Here is a 19,503-nt window from a genome sequence, read left to right as displayed (position 1 = left end):
TAAAAAAAGAAAGAAAGAAAAAAAGAAAAAGATTCCTGAAAAAAGCCTCCTATGTGACTGGGTATTTGTAAAATTCTCATGAAGTGACCACTTTTTCTGTCTGAGTGGTTTTGTTTTGTTTTGTTTTGTTTTTAAGTTTGGGTCTAGTCCTTGGAATCAAAGCAAACTCACAGGACCAATACAGCCATTTGAACTTTGCTCTAAAAATGAATGAAATGAAAGTTCTGTTTGTAGAGAAAAATCATGTTTTGTTTACATAGAGGCAAAGGCAGCAGAAAATTCTTCCCCAGGGAAAGACATTCCCTGTTGATTTATTTCTATGTCAGGAGAATAACTTAACAGATGTATATTGCCTGGAATAAAGTGTAGACTGCATACAAATTTAAATCATATACAACTTATGTCTTGTGGTACAGTCGTGAATTATACATTTTTGTTTCCATGTGTAATTAGAAAGTAGAACAGATGTGAAGGTTAACTTTAATATTCCCATTACAAAGAAAAATATATACCGCCACCCAGGGAAAGGAGTTTTGACTTTCCTTGTATAGACATTTTGCTTTAGTAAGACATACCAAATACAGGGAAGTGGAATTTAGGACCCCATTTATGGAAACATGCACATTAAGAGGCACCGCAAATAATGTCAACACTAATTTATGAAGCATACTCTGTGTTACAAAGTTGGAGCTCTCTGCCTTGAAACTTTAGGTTAAATACTGCTTGAACTAATACATTGTTGCACAAGATACTCCTACTTCTAGTGGTTTACTGTGCACACCTGTTCTTCAGGAAAACATCATTTTTTCTCCCCTATACCCAATAACAGGATTAGAGTACAAAGCAAGCTCACAGATAGACATTTACTCCTTTCAACTGTGTATATTTTGGCTAGGGCTATCTCCAAGCCTGTGGTACCTGTAGGTTGGCTATGTCTTTCAGGAAAAGTAGATGTAATGATCAACCCATGGTAAAAGGGCCCCAGAGTACACTCTGGTAACAATTTTCAACTTTATGTTTGCACCTCACAGTATAAAATAGGCTTGTGTGTTTTTCTTATCATTAATTTAATTCATACCCACCAAATTTTATGTTTCAATTTGCATTGGTAGGCAAAAATAGGACTGATTATGATCTGCCAGTTTTACCCTAAGATGTAGAAAAATGCTTTAAACTAGGTGAAGAAATTGCCAACTAAAAATATTTTGTACAAGATCATTCTGTCTTCAGTTGAAAGAAGGATTTAGGCAAGCTTTGTTTAAGGGCCAAATTCCATCTGCACATGCCATTTGATCTTTTGGACTTATTTTCCATACTATAGAAATTATTAATTTCAGAAAGGTAATCTCCAAAACGCACTCCTTATATCCTAAACAACTAAGACAAAATTAGAAAAGCATTTGCTTCAGAGCATTCAAGAAAGCAATTAATTGAATATTTAAATAATGAAAAAAAGCCTTGTAAATGGTTCTAATCATGATTAAAATATATAATGATATTTTAATTTAAATATTTCTTAATTTTAAAGATCTGTGATAAGACTAGTAAATAAAGTTTTGTACAATATACACGATAGTGCTACTAATTCAATGAGAACTGGTCATTAGTTCTATGGTGATAAAACAAATTATTTCCAAAATACTGTATTCAAATGGATCAGAATGCCAAGATAATGATAAAACTTGTCATTCCTGATGTGCTTTTTAATATCATTAACAAAGGGTATATTCAAAGATTACCAGTAATTGTCTAAATCCATGAAATTCAAAATAGCGCATTGTTTCCTCATCTATTATCTGTATAATATGGATGGCAATACCAATTTTGCCCCTTTTTATTTGAGCTCAATAAAAATATTGCATTAAATGAGACCAACAAGGCTGCTTATTGAAGGTGCACTCACCCAGGTTTGCACCCTCACCACATGGCTCCTTTCTCCACATAGACATTTACTGTGTTTCAAATTTACATCTCAGGGACAGGAACTACTATTGTTTGTAATGAATTGGCATGATCATTAAATCTACAAATGTTTAAACTTGCTATCAGAGATTCACCCTCAACTTTGTCCTTTAGGTCTCCCTCACTGCCCAGTTTTTCTAAGGGCAAAGAAAGCTATCCAATACTTGCTATAATTATCCCTGCTTCCAGCTGCAATGTGAATTACAGTTTTATTGTTATTTGTTCTACACTCTTGGGCCTGAATAATCTTCATTCTTACATTTGTTGTTTGATTTTCAATTACTAGACTGTAGATTATATGAAGATTGAATTAGATAAGTACAGGTACAGTTTCTTATTTAAAGCTCTGTGGGGTTTTTCCTTAGTAAAACCACAGCAAATCCTAATAGTTCCAAATAGATGTTATTTGCTAACCTGCAAGAGAACAAAGTGAGTCTTAACAGCAGGCTATGGCCACCGTATTCCAATGAGGAGGACATGAGCAATGGGTGAGGGATTGAGCCTAGATAATCTTGCCTTTGTGATGCTGTCCAACTCTGTAAATGACTTCCTCACTTCATTCAAACCCCTCCATCCAGCCATTGGCCAGCCTATTCTATTTAAATTACCCTGTCTCAGCTTCTGGTCTAATCAGAATGGTAGTCAGTACTGCTCAACTCATTGCTCCCGCAGTGGTTAGCTCCATAGGAGCCAAAACATAATGGACCTGCATAATGGATGACTGAATTGGAAATAAAAATAAGCTATTTGTTTGAAATTTACCTCCCATTTATTATATACTTGCATAGGAGGTCTACTAAGAATCTGTAGGAAAGCCTTGCCTGGAAAAGTTATACAATATATATTTATGTGCTGAGAGTAGAATACACATGTGATTACCATAGTGTTTCACAGTACTGATTTTTTTTTTAAAGTAATACAGCCTTGAGAAAATTGGAATGCAAGTCCTGTCACCAAACACATGCCTAAATAACATACTAGTTATAAGAGAGTCATGCAGGTATACATGCATAAAGACATAAATCACAGATGATAACTGTACTTCTAATCATTAGGGGGTTTGAAATGTTCTTCAGCTGTGCAGTGTGCATAAGATGATCTTATCAAAATAAGCGATTTCTCTATGCATACCATGAGCTCTGTCAAGATTGAGAGCCCATCATCATCTAATGATTTAGAATTAAACATTATAAAGATCCATTCTCCATACTCTGAAAGAGCTATTACTTCAAGTGTAAGTGCTGTTATTGGTAGGAGGAATTTTACTCATATTTCACCCTGTGTATCATTGAAAACGCACTCCTATACATTTTACATTATTATTATTACCCGATGGCCATTCAGCATGCAGTCATCAAAGTGCAAGATATATGGCTCTCCAGTTGAACACCAGAAAGCAATGAGGTAGTGTAATTTGCCAGCTCTGGAGAGGAATGTCACTTGGAATTTATGACTCTTAAATGGAAATTAAGGATGATATACAAGGCTTATAGGAATAGTTTCCTCTACAGGAAAAGGGTTAACAGTGGTAGTCGGACAGGTTTCAGGTATTTCCTTAAAGTCCCTTAATAATAAAATCCCAACTATTGAATACTCTATATGGTAACTTATAAATGCATCTAAATTGTGAAATATTTTTAACTTTTAAACAAGAGAGAAATTTTATGTATTACACAGGTTTCAGGTATCAGTATAAATTATCTCCATTCATGTTAAATGATACATTAGGTTATTCTACAATTTAAAAACAAATAGACAAGCAAAACCTATCAAATGTGTGTGGATGAAGACTAGGTTAGGAAAGTGCACTGCTTCTAGCAATGCAAAGCAAAACATAAAAATTAATCAACTCATCCTGGTTTCCCTGGGAGTTTTTTTTTTCTTGGTTTTAAAATTGAAAGCGCTGCCTCCTGAACTCCTTTAGTAGTGAACAAAGAACAAAGAACAATCATTGGTCACTAGACTAGAAAATGACAATAGTTCTTTATTGGAAGCTTCTGGTATCTAACAAAATGCCTAGAAAGTTAATGTATTTTGACTCCATACTACAGATGTGCATAAACATATGCAATGGTTGAATAGGATCAAAGAATTAGGAATTAATTAATTAATTAATTAGGAATCAGAAACTAGAAAATGACTGACACACCAACAAATTCTGAAGGCAAAACAAATAAATCAATACTGCTCACCTCATCTGGTGCTTACAAATTATGAAGTTCAACTCTCATAGCAACATCAGAGTGTTCACTTTAGCACACTCTGATGGTTAAGAGCATGATCTTTGTGGGATGGATGGATGACTCAGTTGGTTAAGCATCTGCCTTCAGCTTAGCTCCATGATCCTGGGGTCATGGGATCAAGTACCATATCAGGCTCCCTGCTCAGTGGGAATCTGCTTCTCCTTCTGCCCCTTACCCCACTCATGCTGTCTCTCTCTCTCAAATAAATAAATAAAATCTTTTTTAAAAACAATCTTTGGAATTGGATTGTTTATAAAATACAGATGATGATGCGTGGGTTTTGATTTATAATATGTTTTAGATAATATACATATATATTTAATATGTATAAAATACCCAGAATATAATAAATGTCAGTATTATCCCTTCATCTTCTGTCATTTGATAGGAGTAAGAGTATCCTTACCACTTGGTCTTCTCTATAATTGAAACATTTATCTCTTGGAATTGGGATGGCACTGAACAATAGGATAAACAAACGAAGTAATATATATTCATATATTAATATTTATTTTTAATTTTTTTAAAGATTTTATTTATTTATTTGACAAAGATCACAAGTAGGCAGAGACACAAGCAGAGAGGAAGCAGAGAGGAGGAAGCAGGCCCCCTGCTGAGCAGAGAGCCCGATGCGGGGCTCGATCCTAGGACCCTGAGATCATGACCCAAGCCGAAGGCAGAGGATTAACCCACTGAGCCACCCAGGCGCCCCTCATATATTAATATTTAAAACTGTCCTTGCACATTGTTTTCATATTACTTCACTTTTAGGCTACCCTAAGACACATATGATCAGATTTCCTATACAGTAGGTAGTTCACTTTGAGTTGACAGTTGCATGGTTGACCTATGTTCTAACGACCACAAATTCAACATCACCAGTGCTTTCTGTAACACACGATTACAATATCTAAAAACATTTTAAGGAGGGTACATGTTGGAATGAGCACTGCGTGTTATATACTACTAATGAACACTACAACAAAAACTTATGATGTACTATATATTGGCTAACTGAACATAATAAATAAATAAATAAATAAATAAATGTTAAGTGTTCATTTTCCCACTTTTTGCATAAATCATTATTTGATCACATGCAGAGGTCCTAAAGTATCATGTTAGGATAAAAAATGTCAGAACGAAAAACAAATTAAATGAAAAAAATTGGTCTAATTTTTAACTGCAGCTTTGATAAGTGTTTCTATGAATCTTTGTCTCTTCAATGAAACTCACTGATAATATTGTGAAAGCTAATGCTTGTTATTTTAATATATAGATAAGATGAAAGAAATAAATAGTATAGAAGGCTAAGTAAATGGTTGGCTTGGAATGACCTAATGAACCATAGTGCATTTGTAAAGTAGATATTTTCTTTCTATTTAACTTGTACAAAATGGTGAATGAAACATTTAAGAATCAAGATCCATTCACTACATCAACTAGGATAAATTTTAAACTAGTCAAGGTCATGAGCTGCAAATATATGAGGGTCCAGTCTCTTTACCTTTTATAATTATCATTTCAATCAACATCATGGTTTATTAAGAAAAAAATGTACAAAGAAAAAATAATTTGGATTTACAGATATAATCAAAATTAAAGCCAACTAGATATCACTTGCTCTTTGAATCATACCAGGGATTAGGGGTGTTGATCCCCTGCATAGCTGAAAATTTGCATGTAACTTTTTTTTTTTTTTTAAAGATTTTATTTATTTATTTGACAGAGAGAAATCACAAGTAGTCAGAGAGGCAGGCAGAGATAGAGAGAGAAGCAGGCTCCCTGCTGAGCAGAGAGCCCGATGTGGGACTCGATCCCAGGACCCTGAGATCATGACCTGAGCCGAAGGCAGCGGTTTAACCCACTGAGCCACCCAGGCGCCCCTGCATGTAACTTTTGACTACTGTTGACTGGAAGACTTATCAATCATACACACAGACAATTAACATGTATTTTGTATATGTATTGTATACTGTATTCTTAGAATAAAGTAGAGAAAATAACATATTATTTAAAAATTCATAAGGAAGAAAAATAATTTATATTACTGTAAAAAATCTAGGTATAAGTGAACCCACATTATTCAAACTCTTTATTCAAGGGTTGACTATATTTGAAGAGACACTGTTTTTCATACTTCATCAGATATTTATAAGAATCAGTTCTGATTTCTTAGAGAATGCTTTACTAGATTAACCCCACAGAGTAGGATTTTTTTTTAATTTCATGACTATTATTAGTGCATAATTCAGTTGATGTTATGCTTGTATTCACAAGTTACTGTAAGTTTTATAGATACATGTGTATACACATTTACTTAGGATAAGGTCAATTATTTATGTCTTTGAAGATGGTTGTTTCCTGAATTAACATATAAGCTAAACTGACATTTAAAGTTAGGATTGCTAACACTTTTTAAAAATACATTTTATATGGTTAGAGGAACTATCTCTCCCATATGTACACATACACGAAATGACTCTACAAAAGATGCTGATAAAGAAACAATCCTGAAATGAAATTAAGGATGGTACTCTCAGATCCAAGAGCGATGATAAACTGGCACTAGATCTTGTCCCTTTTCACCATAATCTACTCTGCAGAAACTACAGAAAATATAGCTCAGCATGAGCCCAGGGAACTACAAGTAACTGTGGGAAGTATTTGTAAAGACTAAGGTTCTTTAAACTGGCATAAAAGGAGAAGTATGTGCCAACAGCTAGGGATGTTTGGGGATAGGCTTAATGGAGGGATACAGTGGATGAAAGATTAAATTTCTGCACTTGGAAAAGACATTGTCTTTCCCATTTCCAAAATAAGGTGGAAATAGGCAGCCATAACTCACATCATTAGAAATAAGTTGTATAATATCCAACAGTGCTAAGACTATTCTGGAGAAAGTAGCTGATGAAAACAAGTGTGGACAATTGACTGTGCCCTAGCTCTTCTGAATATTCAAATTTTGAGGAGAGTAAGGAGTCTTTTTTTTTTTTTTTTCCCAGTGACACACTTCAAAAAGTTTAAGTGAGATTATGTGATTAAAACAAAACAAAACAACTAAAGCATTCTTTGTAAATTAATAAAAAAATTACATGAGGATGTGTTTGTAAACTGCGTTGGTCAATAGTTAATCTGTGATCATCTAGAATTATTTAACCATTGTCCCTACAATCTTCTTAACATCACCAGCAGGGAAAAAACTGGGGCCTGAGATTCTGCTCCTACTCCATTACTCTATCAGAGATAGGGTAGCTAAAACCTTTGGGGAACATGAGTTCATAGATCAAAAATAATTAGATACCTGGAATGACATATGATCACAATAAAAATAAGCAGCAAACAAAGCAATATATAAGCAACAAAGCAATGGAACAGAGATGCCAAGGGAAACACATATAATATAATGACATATATATAAGTGGGGTATGTGTATATGTGTGTGTGTATCCAAATCTGTATATATACACTTATAAATTAGGGGAAGACATTTATTTTATAAAATGAATGAATTAAGTCCAAAATTGGGAAAGGGAAGATATATAGGATGAATAGAGCCAATGGAAAAATTAAAAACAAAAGCTGAAAGAACAATTATAATAACTGTTTCAAAAAATATCAAATGAGAATAAAAATAAAATGTAAGAGAACAGCTAAGAATCATGAGAACGGTAGAAAGATCATCATATAAATAATAGAAGTTGTAGTACATAGGGAAAAATGATGATAGAAAATGTTTGAAGATATCATGGGAAGAACTGTCTAGAATCAGATCAAGATGAAGATATAAGATTAAAAGTGCTCAACAATGCCAAATAGTATAGAAAATAAAAGTGTTTATTAAGACATATTACAGTGAAATTTAAGAAATTAAGAGGGACAAAAAATTCTAAAATCATTCAGAGAGAAAATTCAGATCACAAGTAATAAAAGTCAAGCAATCCTTGATCTAACATAAAAAAAAGTTTCCAATATGTAAGAAGACATTACATTTGAATACACATCCTGTAAAACAGTATCCTACAAAATTGTGATTTATCTATGTATGTGCAATAGAAATAATCCTTTAAGCATTCAAGGCCTCAGAAGTGTCATCACAGGGGAGGCCATAAAAAAACACTCCTGGAGAAAGAACTGAAGCAAGAACAGAAATAAATTCCTCCAAAGCACCACCAGAAGTAACATTTCAATCTTAGACTTACTAATGATAAAATGAGATACTACCCTATAATAATATACAATAAACATTATTTCATGAAATATTACTATGTAAAACAAAATTAGCTGGCTATAACCAGTACTTTAGATCAATATAACAATTCCCAGGAAATGCAAGAAGTAGGAAGACAAGTTAAATTATACCATTAAGAAGCAATCAACCTATAGAGCATGGATATTTGAGAGCCATGGTAACATGATTCCCACTACAAAGCAATGGATAAAAATAGATGAAATTTTTAAAATGACAAATAAAAATGCCAAATATGAATATGAGCAAAACAAAATAAAACAAAGAACATAGCATATCTGTAGTGGACAAAATAAAATTCAAATTAAAATGGAAAATTTTATACTTCTAAAAGAACAAACAATAATAATGAATATTTCTTTTTATATATATAAAATAAATAACAGAAGACTCAAAAGAAATGAACATATTAGTAAGTATATTTGCAGAAGCCAACTTAAATCATGTCAATAGCTATGATTATATATATTGGTTATTGATGAAAATTCAATAAAAATTGGGGCATAACCAAGAAAAACAAAGTAAGTAATATAGATACATATATGAAGAAAAATAAGGTATTATCATTTAAAGATGATTAAACTATTTACGTACAAAATACAATATGAAATTAGTATCAGTGTTTTCAGTACTTTTAATGCAAGATCAATTACAATATGTGTTTGAATATCAACTACAAAAATCATTAACATTTCTCCCAAAGAATAAAAAATAACTTATATAATTAAAAGTAATATATACCAATATGAAGAGCAACAACTATACAATATCTAAATATCAAGCTTAAAGTATAAATTTATCTTTTTTTAAGATTTTATTTTTATTTATTTCTTTGATAGCAAAAGAGAGATCACGAGTAGGTACAGAGGTCGGCAGAGATAGAGAGGGAAGCAGGCTCCCCCTGAGCAGAAAGCTCAGTGCAGGGAAAGATCCTAGGACCCTGAGATCATGACCCAAGTGAAAGGCACCCCTTAAAGTATTAATTTAAAATAAAGTTTAAGGGGCACCTGGGTGGCTCAGTCATTAAGCATCTGCCGTGGACTCAGATCCTGATCCCAGCATCCTGGGATCGGGCCCCCCATCGAGCTCCCTGCTTGGTGGAAAACCTGCTTCTCCCTTTCCCACTCCCCTTGTTTGTGATCCCTCTCTTGCTGTGTCTCTCTCTGTCAATTAAATAAGTAAAATCTTTAAAAAATAATAAAAAATAAAGTTTAATATGTCCCTATAGTGGACATATTAGTCATATATTAGTGAAAAAATATAAATTGAACTTTAATAAGAGAATGAATCCAAATTATTGGATAGAACTTAAAATGATAAAGATGTTAATTTTCTCCAAGTTTTCCATAAATTCATTGCAATTCCAGTAAGTATTTCAGCTTGATTTTTAAATAACTCAACTTAAATATTTTGATATTTTCTTAAAAGAATACATTTCCATGAAGAGCTATGTCCACATGGAAAAAATGATTTATTTATAAACAATAAAAAAAGTATACAATGCACATACTCAAAAGTCCCAAAACAAAAATGATAAGACATGGAATTGATGCATCTGAATAAATCAAATGTAAAGAATTTCTGTCTAAAAAACATCTTTGTTGATAAAAATTAAACATACGCATCCTGATTTAAAAGAAATGAGTAATTCTTTATATTTTTAAAATAACTGAATTTTATTGGTTATTATAAGTGCAGTAGGATTGTTATAAAAATCAAAACTATACAGTAGGTAAGGATATAGAAATAAAGACATTCTTAACCAGCCACTCCCTCCTTCCCTAAAATATACCTAAACTTTATTAACATCTCACTATGGTCCAGACAGAATTTAAAAGTCATAATTAACAGTTGAATGTTCATTTCCTAGACATTTTCTGTATATACACATTCACAGCCAATACAGAAACATTAAATTTTTTTTTTAAAGATTTTATTTATTTATTTGACAGAGAGAGATCACAAGCAGGCAGAGAGAGAGGAGGAAGCAGGTTCCCTGCTGAGCAGAGAGCCCAATGCAGGCCTCGATCCCAGGACCCTGAGATCATGACCTGAGCCGAAGGCAGCGGCTTAACCCACTGAGCCACCCAGGCGCCTGAGAAACATTAAATTTAAAAGTTTTACAAAATGCAAAATTTTTTACAAAATTAAAATTTTTGCAAAACTTTCTTCTTTTTTACTTAATAATATAGAATTGTCATGTTTTGTATAATTCATACATACCTACCTTACTCACTTTAATAACTACATATTATTCCACATTTTGTGTTTTTATATATCTAATAAGTCCTACTAATGAATACACACATCTATGCTTATGCACATATAAATATATCAATATAAATTAACATAATTATATTATATTGATACACCATAGTCATATTATTATTATAATATATAACTGTATACTAATTATTGCATAATAGTTACCATGTATATACTAATAGGTATGTGAATGGTAGTGACAGTCGTTTGTAAAGTACTAAGATCTGCAGATACAGAAAACTTTGGCTTTATAAATGTAATGTATTTATTTTGTAGTGATAATATGTTCAGATCTTACCTGTGTTACTAAAAAATAAATAGTAAGGAATGAGTTCACTGTAAGAGATTACTGTAGCAGCAGGAATTTATTTGTTTTCAAATTCAGGTCATAGTCCCATTAATTAATTTATTTATTTTAATTGGTTTCTCTTGAACTGGAGGATTTTCAGCTGCTATCTATATCATTTCAGGTTTCATATATTCAAAATACCCATCATTTTTTAAGGGCCACTATTACTCTTGATGTTTCAATCAGTCTGTATTCAAATATCTATTATGTTGCCATTTCAAAATTAAAACTGAAATTTTAGTTGATGAAATTAAATGTTTTGTATGCTTTGAGAAGTTTTTAATATCTCTATTATATAAGTCATGAAATAAATCTGCCTGTTTTATAATTTTTTTTAGATTTCATTAAAGTTTTATTTTATTTTCATGTAATGTTAGGTGTTTACAATTTTGCCATAATCAACTTAAGGATAAGATTATCATGAATCGTTTTGTTGACTAGAAAGAAGAAGTAATGTTTGAGTTGGAGCTGATCATTTAAATGACCTAAACCAAGTTTTTATGATTTTTCTTATCCACACAATTTTGTAATTTTGTAATTGGTAGACTATAATTACAGAGAAATTACATTCACCAAGCCAGGGTAGTGCACTCTTAAATCATGCAGTATTCACCAATCAGATAATCTGAAATTCCTAAAAAAATTAACTGAACATATGATGACAAGCCCTACTAGGAATTTTAATTTCTTTAAGGCTTAACTGTTACTGTTTGCATTACAGGATGTGTTTTAGCGAGATTTCCAAAACAGTACTTTAACCACAGCAATGGTTTCACAGGTTTAATTATATATCAGAACTCACCATATGTATGCTTTACATATTTTTAATTTATTATTTATCAAATAAAGCTTTAAAATTTATATGTGACAAATAATAAATAGAATATTTGATAATTTAATAGAATAATTTAAAAGAAGCAATATGAATCAAATATGAACCAAAACTATTATGATGTACATCTGAAATTTTGTTGCTAACATTTTTTAAGTTTTTATTTAAATTCTAGTTTGTTAACTTACAGTATAATAATAGTTTCAGGTTTACAATACAGTGACTCATCATTTCCATACAAAACCCAGTGCTCATCTCAAGTGTTGTCCTTAATCCCCATCACCTACTTAACACATACCCTTACCCACTTGTTTCTACAGTTAAGGGTCTGTTTCCTGAATTTGCTTCTCTCTCTCTCTTTCTTTCCCCTTTGTTCATTTGTCTTGTTTCTTAAATTCCACATATGGGTGAAATCGCACGCTATTTGTTTTTCTCTGACTGACATAATTCATTTAGCATCATACTCTCTAGCTTCATCCATGTTGCTGCAAATGGCAAGCTTTTGTACTTTACAGCTGAGTAATATTCTATTCCATATATATATACAACATTTTCTTTATCTCTTCATCATAAATATGTGCACACTAATAAATTTTAAGTTAATGATCTTATTAAGTCCTTAGAACTTGAACTGGTAGTTCAGGAGAAATCTATGATGATAACTACCACAAGCATTAGATAAACACACAACTTAAAAGGATAGAATAAAGGAAAGAACTTATAACTGCTCTCAGTAAGAAGATGAAAGTTAACATCCACTGAAGGGACATAGGCTTAGAAGTTATAAAACTTTTCAAAAAATGTTACTTTCTAATTTTTCATTCTCTATTTTCTTTGAGAACTAATGATTTGTCTTCAAAAATAAGAATTAAAAAAAATCATATACATGGCCTACAGTGATTGGAAGGAAGTCAATCTGGGTAAAGGCAACACCTAGCTATTCTAAAGTGCTGTGTAGATCTTATATTACCAAAGTTCTCTGCTCCACTACTCCAACTCTTCTTTGATGAATGAACCACCAAACATCATAACTGATTATTTGACACTATAGGATGTTATTCTCAGCTGAAAGACTCGTCAATGAAATACACATTCCTCAGATGCAAGTAATAGATTCTGGGAGTGACAAGCCTCTATTAATATGAAATGTCATGAAAATCTGAGAAATTCAAACTTATAGGCTTTTTAAAATTCCCCTGCATTTTTTTTTTTAAATTTCCATGCAGTGACTATCATATACTCTTAAAATGTTGTGACCAAACACAAAATGAAATCTCTTCTGGCCCACATTTAGATTTCTATTAGCTTTTATATGATTGACACAGCATCATATCAAATCAACTGTGTCCAGGTAATTAGGAGATGATTGGCAGTGAATAAAATTAACAGTATAAATGGCAGAAATAGGGGAGAAATAGCGGGAAAATGGGGACAGAAGGGAGAGAGCATATGACATACATCTCTATTACTCTAATAGCAATATTTCCATCACTGATAAGGGATTACTCTTTAAACTAACTCCATAATTGCATATGATTCCTATAAAGAAAAAATAATCTGATAAATAATCAAAAAAGTAAAAGCTGCGTCCTTAATGGCATAAATAATTTTATCAGAGTCTGGAGCTCAAATGCAGTTTCAATTCTTCCAGAATTTGAAGATGGTCACTCAATTACATATGTGGACAATTATGTTATTATGTGATATAATGTCTGTTAGGATAAATATATATATTTGATTGTTAAGTATATACACACACATACATACATATATACACATATGATCTGAGTGTTTTACATTATAACCATTAATTATTTCGTTTTTTTTCTTTTTTTTTAAAGATTTTATTTATTTATTTGACAGAGAGAGATCACAAGTAGGCAGAGAGGCAGGCAGAGAGAGAGGAGGAAGCAGGCTCCCTGCTGAGCAGAGAGCCCGATGTGGGACTCGATCCCAGGACCCTGAAATTATGACCTGAGCCGAAGGCAGCGGCTTAACCCACTGAGCCACCCAGGCACCCCAACCATTAATTATTTCTGAATGGAAATACATATTTTAGTTAGCCTGCCCTTATTCCACCGTTGTACTGATTATATATTGGATGGCTAGAAATGTAGTTTGTTTTTTTATCTTAAATTTCTGAGTCAAGAGAAACACATTTTAGATACACTATACCTGCTGACATCACCTGCTGATGATGAAACCTGAATGATGAAACCTGAATACACACCCAGACCACAACATAAAGCTGTGTTTTCTTTTTTTTCGCCCATCCTCATTTTTATTTTTGAGACATCTTATGCCAACTTTTTGCTATTAATGCTTTTTTAAAGACATATCATTATTTTTATTTACATATAATGTATTATTTGCCCCAGGGTACAGGTCTGTGTATCATCAGGCTTACACATTTCACAGCACTCATCATAGCACTTTTGTGTCTTTTTCTTGTAAGTTATGAGTGAGTATGTCTTACCTTTGGTGACCAGAAGGGTAAAATTTTCAGAAAATAATTCAGATTTCCTTCTGTTCAAACACAACAGGATTATACTCCCCTCCCTCTTTGAAGGTAGGTGAAATCATATGACTAATTTGATTTGACACACGATCAAAGGGATGTATGTCTTTCCTGGACAGAAGATTTAAGAGTGAATGAAAAAGTCCATAGGTCTCCTGTATCTGTTGACTCTTGTGGGCACATACATCAAGATGGGGGTCTTTGGCAGCCCAGACCCTTGTTAATTACTATCAGACAAGCTTGTCTCCAACTCAACCCACTAATTTGCAAAGGACAAGGAATATGACTGAAATATAAACCCTTCTTACACTCATGAAGATTTTTTTTTTTTTGCTTTTGCCAGTATTTTAGCATAACCCAACTTAACCTGATTGATGTATCTTTCCTAATGATGCTTCTCCAAACCATCTAAACAAGACAAAATGTGAAAAAAAAAAAAAAAGACAAAAAACAGTTTCATCTTGCGGATAACAGAGTGTAATAAACAGTGAAATCACTAAGTAAGAGTAACAGAGGCATAACTGTAACTAGAAATAATTATTATTAGTAAATTAATTTATTATAATATAAATGATAATGCAGTAATTAAAATTCTGGCGTCTGCAAAGCAGAGACAGCAAGATTCACTAAATAGAACAGATAGCCCAGTAACACAGCTGGTATATATAGGAATTTTATACTTGTAGAAGATGCCATGACACACTTTTACAGAAAAGGTAAATTATAAATATAGCTAATGCTAGCAAAGTATTTAGAAAAAAACGCTTAAATTTCTTGTCTCACAGACAAACAAAAATAAATTCTAGGGACGCCTGGGTGGCTCAGTTGGTTAAGCGGCTGCCTTCGGCTCAGGTCATGATCCCAGCGTCCTGGGATCGAGTCCCACATCCGGCTCCTTGCTTGGCGGGGAGCCTGCTTCTCCCTCTGCCTCTGCCTGCCACTCTGTCTGCCTGTGTTTGCTCTCGCTTCTCTCTCTATGACAAATAAATAAATAAAATTAAAAAAAAAAATTCTATTTTGCTCAAAGAAACAAACATTTAAAAACCTTCAACATTAAAAGTAAGTGTGGGTGCATATCTAATTTCAACATAAGGAACTTCATTGTAAGTGAAAGACAACAGAAAAAGACAGACATAATGGAATAAAACTAATTACATAATTTTTGAAACATATGTATGTCAAAAATGAAAGGATAACAAAACTGGAAAGAAATAAAATAACCGCAACATATAAGAAAGATAAAGATAGGTAAGATTGGGAAAAAAAGAAAAAAAAAAAAAAAAAAGCTAAGGACCTAAATCGGGAATTTCTGAAGAAATGCTTCTTTATATGGGAGATGGTGGGGGTGAGGAGCCTTTTCTTACTGAAACAAACAAACAAACAAAACAAGTAAAATGATGATCTTTGACTTTTATATATTAAAAAGTATTTGATAGACATGGAAAATTGCTTCATGTAAAAGTATGCTTAAAGAAAACATATTACCATATCTTGGAAAAAGGGAAGTGGTTTATATAATTTATTTAATAAGTAAACATACTTAATTCTGGCAGGAAATATGGATCATTATCTACTGGTTACCTGTATGGTATGGCTGTAACATGTATTTTCTTTCCCATTTACTAATTAAATAACATATTTATAATTTTTTAAATTTCACAGAAGTTTCTCTCAGTTAATTCTTATAATTTCTATCATGGTATGTTTTAAGATGTTCATTGGTCAAACAAACCTCTTTTGTTCAGATGAACCTATAGCATTAGCATGCCTGTTTGAGAAATGGCTATAGAAAAAACCTTCAACTATGCAAAAGCTTCTCTGCTTGACTGATTTTCAGGAAACAGCAAAAATATCTGATTGGTTTTCTAAAGTTCATCATCCTCTCCCTTTTATACTATGAATATCAATAAAACACTAAAATATCTTCATATATATATTCATATATCTTCATATAAACACTAAAATATCTTCATATTGGGGCACCTGGGTGGCTCAGTGGGTTAAAGCCGCTGCCTTCGGCTCAGGTCATGGTCCCAGGGTCCTGGGATCAAGCCCCACATCGGGCTTCCTACTCAGTGGGGAGCCTGCTTCCTCCTCTCTCTCTATCTGCCTGCCTCTCTCTCTATCAGCCTGCCTGCCTCTCTATCTACAAATACTTGTAATCTGTCTGTCAAACAAATAAATAAAAATTTAAAAAAAAATTAAAAAAAATATCTTCATATATATATGAATGTATATATATATGTATATATATCATATTTTATATATATCATATTACATATGAGATATAGATATACCACACTTACTAAATACCTAAGAGAATCAAGTGGCTCAAATCATAAAATATAGATTCCTGAATATTTGAAATCTTTAAAATACAAATAAGTAAATATCATCCTGTTTTCTAGCCCAAAATTGATATTATAAAACAAAGAAAAATTTTATCTTTTTTTTTTTTGTATTTTGTTTTTACAATAAGTAAAATCATACCATAATCCAAAGAGGCTTTTAAAAACATTACAGTTTCTTGCATTTCTTTCCTTTAGAAAATGTTATCTCCTGACTCATCTATATGAAGTAAAGTTCATAATTTTAAGCTTTGTCTAATTCTAAAACACCTATCAAATGACCTATGACCACTATGGGGAAAATGTAAGGATTTCTCATCATCCAACACTAATGAATACAATTTGTATTTCCTAAAGTATATTTCTTTTGGATATTTGTATTGCTCCTTGAACATTTCCATCTTAATTTGCTTGGGAGTACCTTCTCATATACTGCTAGAACAGAAAGGTCTGGACTCTGTGTGCTGCGGCTCAATACTGGCTTAAAAATTTTGTGATCCTAGGCAAGTTGTTCTTTTATTTTCTTTTGTTTTGTGAAATGTTTTTCATATGTAAAATAAAGATAATATAAGTTCAACACTTAAGTAATGTTTCTCTTCCTTTGCCTCTCTCCCCCACTAGTCTATAAAACTTCTCTCCTCTAAGGGCAGAGACCCTTCTCATTCACTGCAGGATACTATCCTAGCTTCCTTCTGATCACAGGCCCTCTGTAGCTGGGGTGGAATGTACAGGGTGTGTCCTGGCATCTCACATCTCCCTCTCCTCTAAGCAGAGTTGGAGGAATATTCTGAGATGCCTAAAGGAACTGCACATCCTGGGCAGCATAGCCAAGGCATGCTAAGCACATGAGCTCCCAAATGGCAGGATCCAGAGACAGCCACAGAAACAACCTACAGCAGGATCGAAACCTGAGCATTTGTCTGGGTCCTGTCACCAAATCCCTGTATGTCCTTGGGCAAGTCACCCCATTTACCCTCTGGAGCACTTTAGAACATTTCCTTTGGTATTCAGTATTCCCATCTATAAAACGGGAAAAGCTGGACAAGAAGAAATTTCTTACTCTCTGACAGTCTACCTTCTCCTCCAGAGAACACAGTCCCCCCAAAACATCATTTAACAGATTATCAAACTGCTCAATTCTTCTGTAAACAGCATCAGAAGAGAGTTTATACCTTAAGAGTTTCTGAACCCCTTGCTTTAAAATCCCTCTTACAATGTCTCTCACCTAAACCTTAAAAAAAAAAAAAAAAGATGATCACTACTAAGCATTTTTCTGGTTATACTTTTATACATTTCTATGAGTAGACAATCTACTCTATAAATACATTATTTTCATTTATCCATGCTTTATTTTTCTCTCTGTATTTACCTGAGGTATTGTTTCTGTGCCCTCTATGAGATTAAAATGAAATGCTACTACTCCTCAAGAGACTTGCTTAGCTTATGAAAAGTCTTACATAAGAGAGATAAATGCTAGTGTCTTCATTCTCAGTTGATTGTGCAAATCACTTTCCTAAAGCTGGGTGGAAAATTGACTTAGTAACGAAAAGCATATAGAAAGGATTTTCTCCCTATCTTTTAAGAGAAAATAACTCCAGATTGTTGTTCTCCTTTGAGATTTCAGCCTGTAAAATACTATTGCTTAAACAGAACTTTAAAACCTCCCATTATTAAGAGGGGAGGAGTACTCATAATGTACCTCCAAACTATAAGAATTTTTGCCTAAGAAGTGAAATAGTGGGGGCACCTGGGTGGCTCAGTGGGTTAAAGCCTCTGCCTTCGGCTCAGGTCATGATCTCAGGGTCCTGGGATTGAGCCCCGCATCAGGCTTTCTGCTTGGCAGGGAGCCTGCTTACCCCTCTCTCTCTGCCTCTCTGCCTACTTGTGATCTCTCTCTGTCAAGTAAATAAATAAAATCTTAAAAAAAAAATAAAGAAGTGAAATAGTGAATATGAGCTCTGGAAACTATTCCTTCAATGTCTTTGTCTTAAGAATATAATGCTTTGAAGAAGTATACCTTAAATATGAATAAAATATAAACTATTCAGTTTTTTGTAGGAAACAACTGAAAGATTTATTTGATTTATATGGATGAAATCTAAAAAAGTTTTACTCCATGATTTCAGAAACATTGTTCCTTATATAGATAGATAGTAGATTAAAAAAAACAACATTTTATCTGGACACTGTAATTGTGAAGGATAGAAAATGTCAGGTTCCAAAATACTAATGTCTAGAACAAAGGTAGTGGCTTCTGAAGGAAATATGCCATCTTCATTCATTCATATTTCTGGTGTCATAGTGGGCTTAACTCAGGCAATGGCGAAGGAGATATCTGAACTGCCAATTTTTAACAGCAGCTGAAGACATTTGTGGCACCCTTAAGACACCATGATGAGTATCAATGTGGGAAGCTGGAGCTTCATCCCTGGGAAGATCAAGCCAAAGTGCTACAGCAGACAATGAAGCCAACACAATACTTAACACCCTCAGGACAGGTCTTGGAAGCCAGCAAACATAAAAGCAAAAGCAAACCCAAAAGCCCATATTATCCTACTCTAGTAGAAAACCTTAATGTACCTGTCCTTGAATACTCCAAGCACTTTTGGTCATCACATTTTTTTTTTTTTTTTTTTTAAGAATGAGTATTAGAGAAGGTCCAGAGAGGAAAAAGTAAATAGAGGATAAAAAAGCTGAATGAACGTAATGTTACTCCAGTGATGGAGGGGGGGGGGGG

Source organism: Mustela nigripes, chromosome 2 (genome assembly GCF_022355385.1).
Source record: "Mustela nigripes isolate SB6536 chromosome 2, MUSNIG.SB6536, whole genome shotgun sequence".
Classification (NCBI taxonomy): Eukaryota; Metazoa; Chordata; class Mammalia; order Carnivora; family Mustelidae; genus Mustela; species Mustela nigripes.
The sequence above is the reverse complement of the archived record's forward strand: the minus strand, read 5'-3'. Positions refer to the sequence as shown.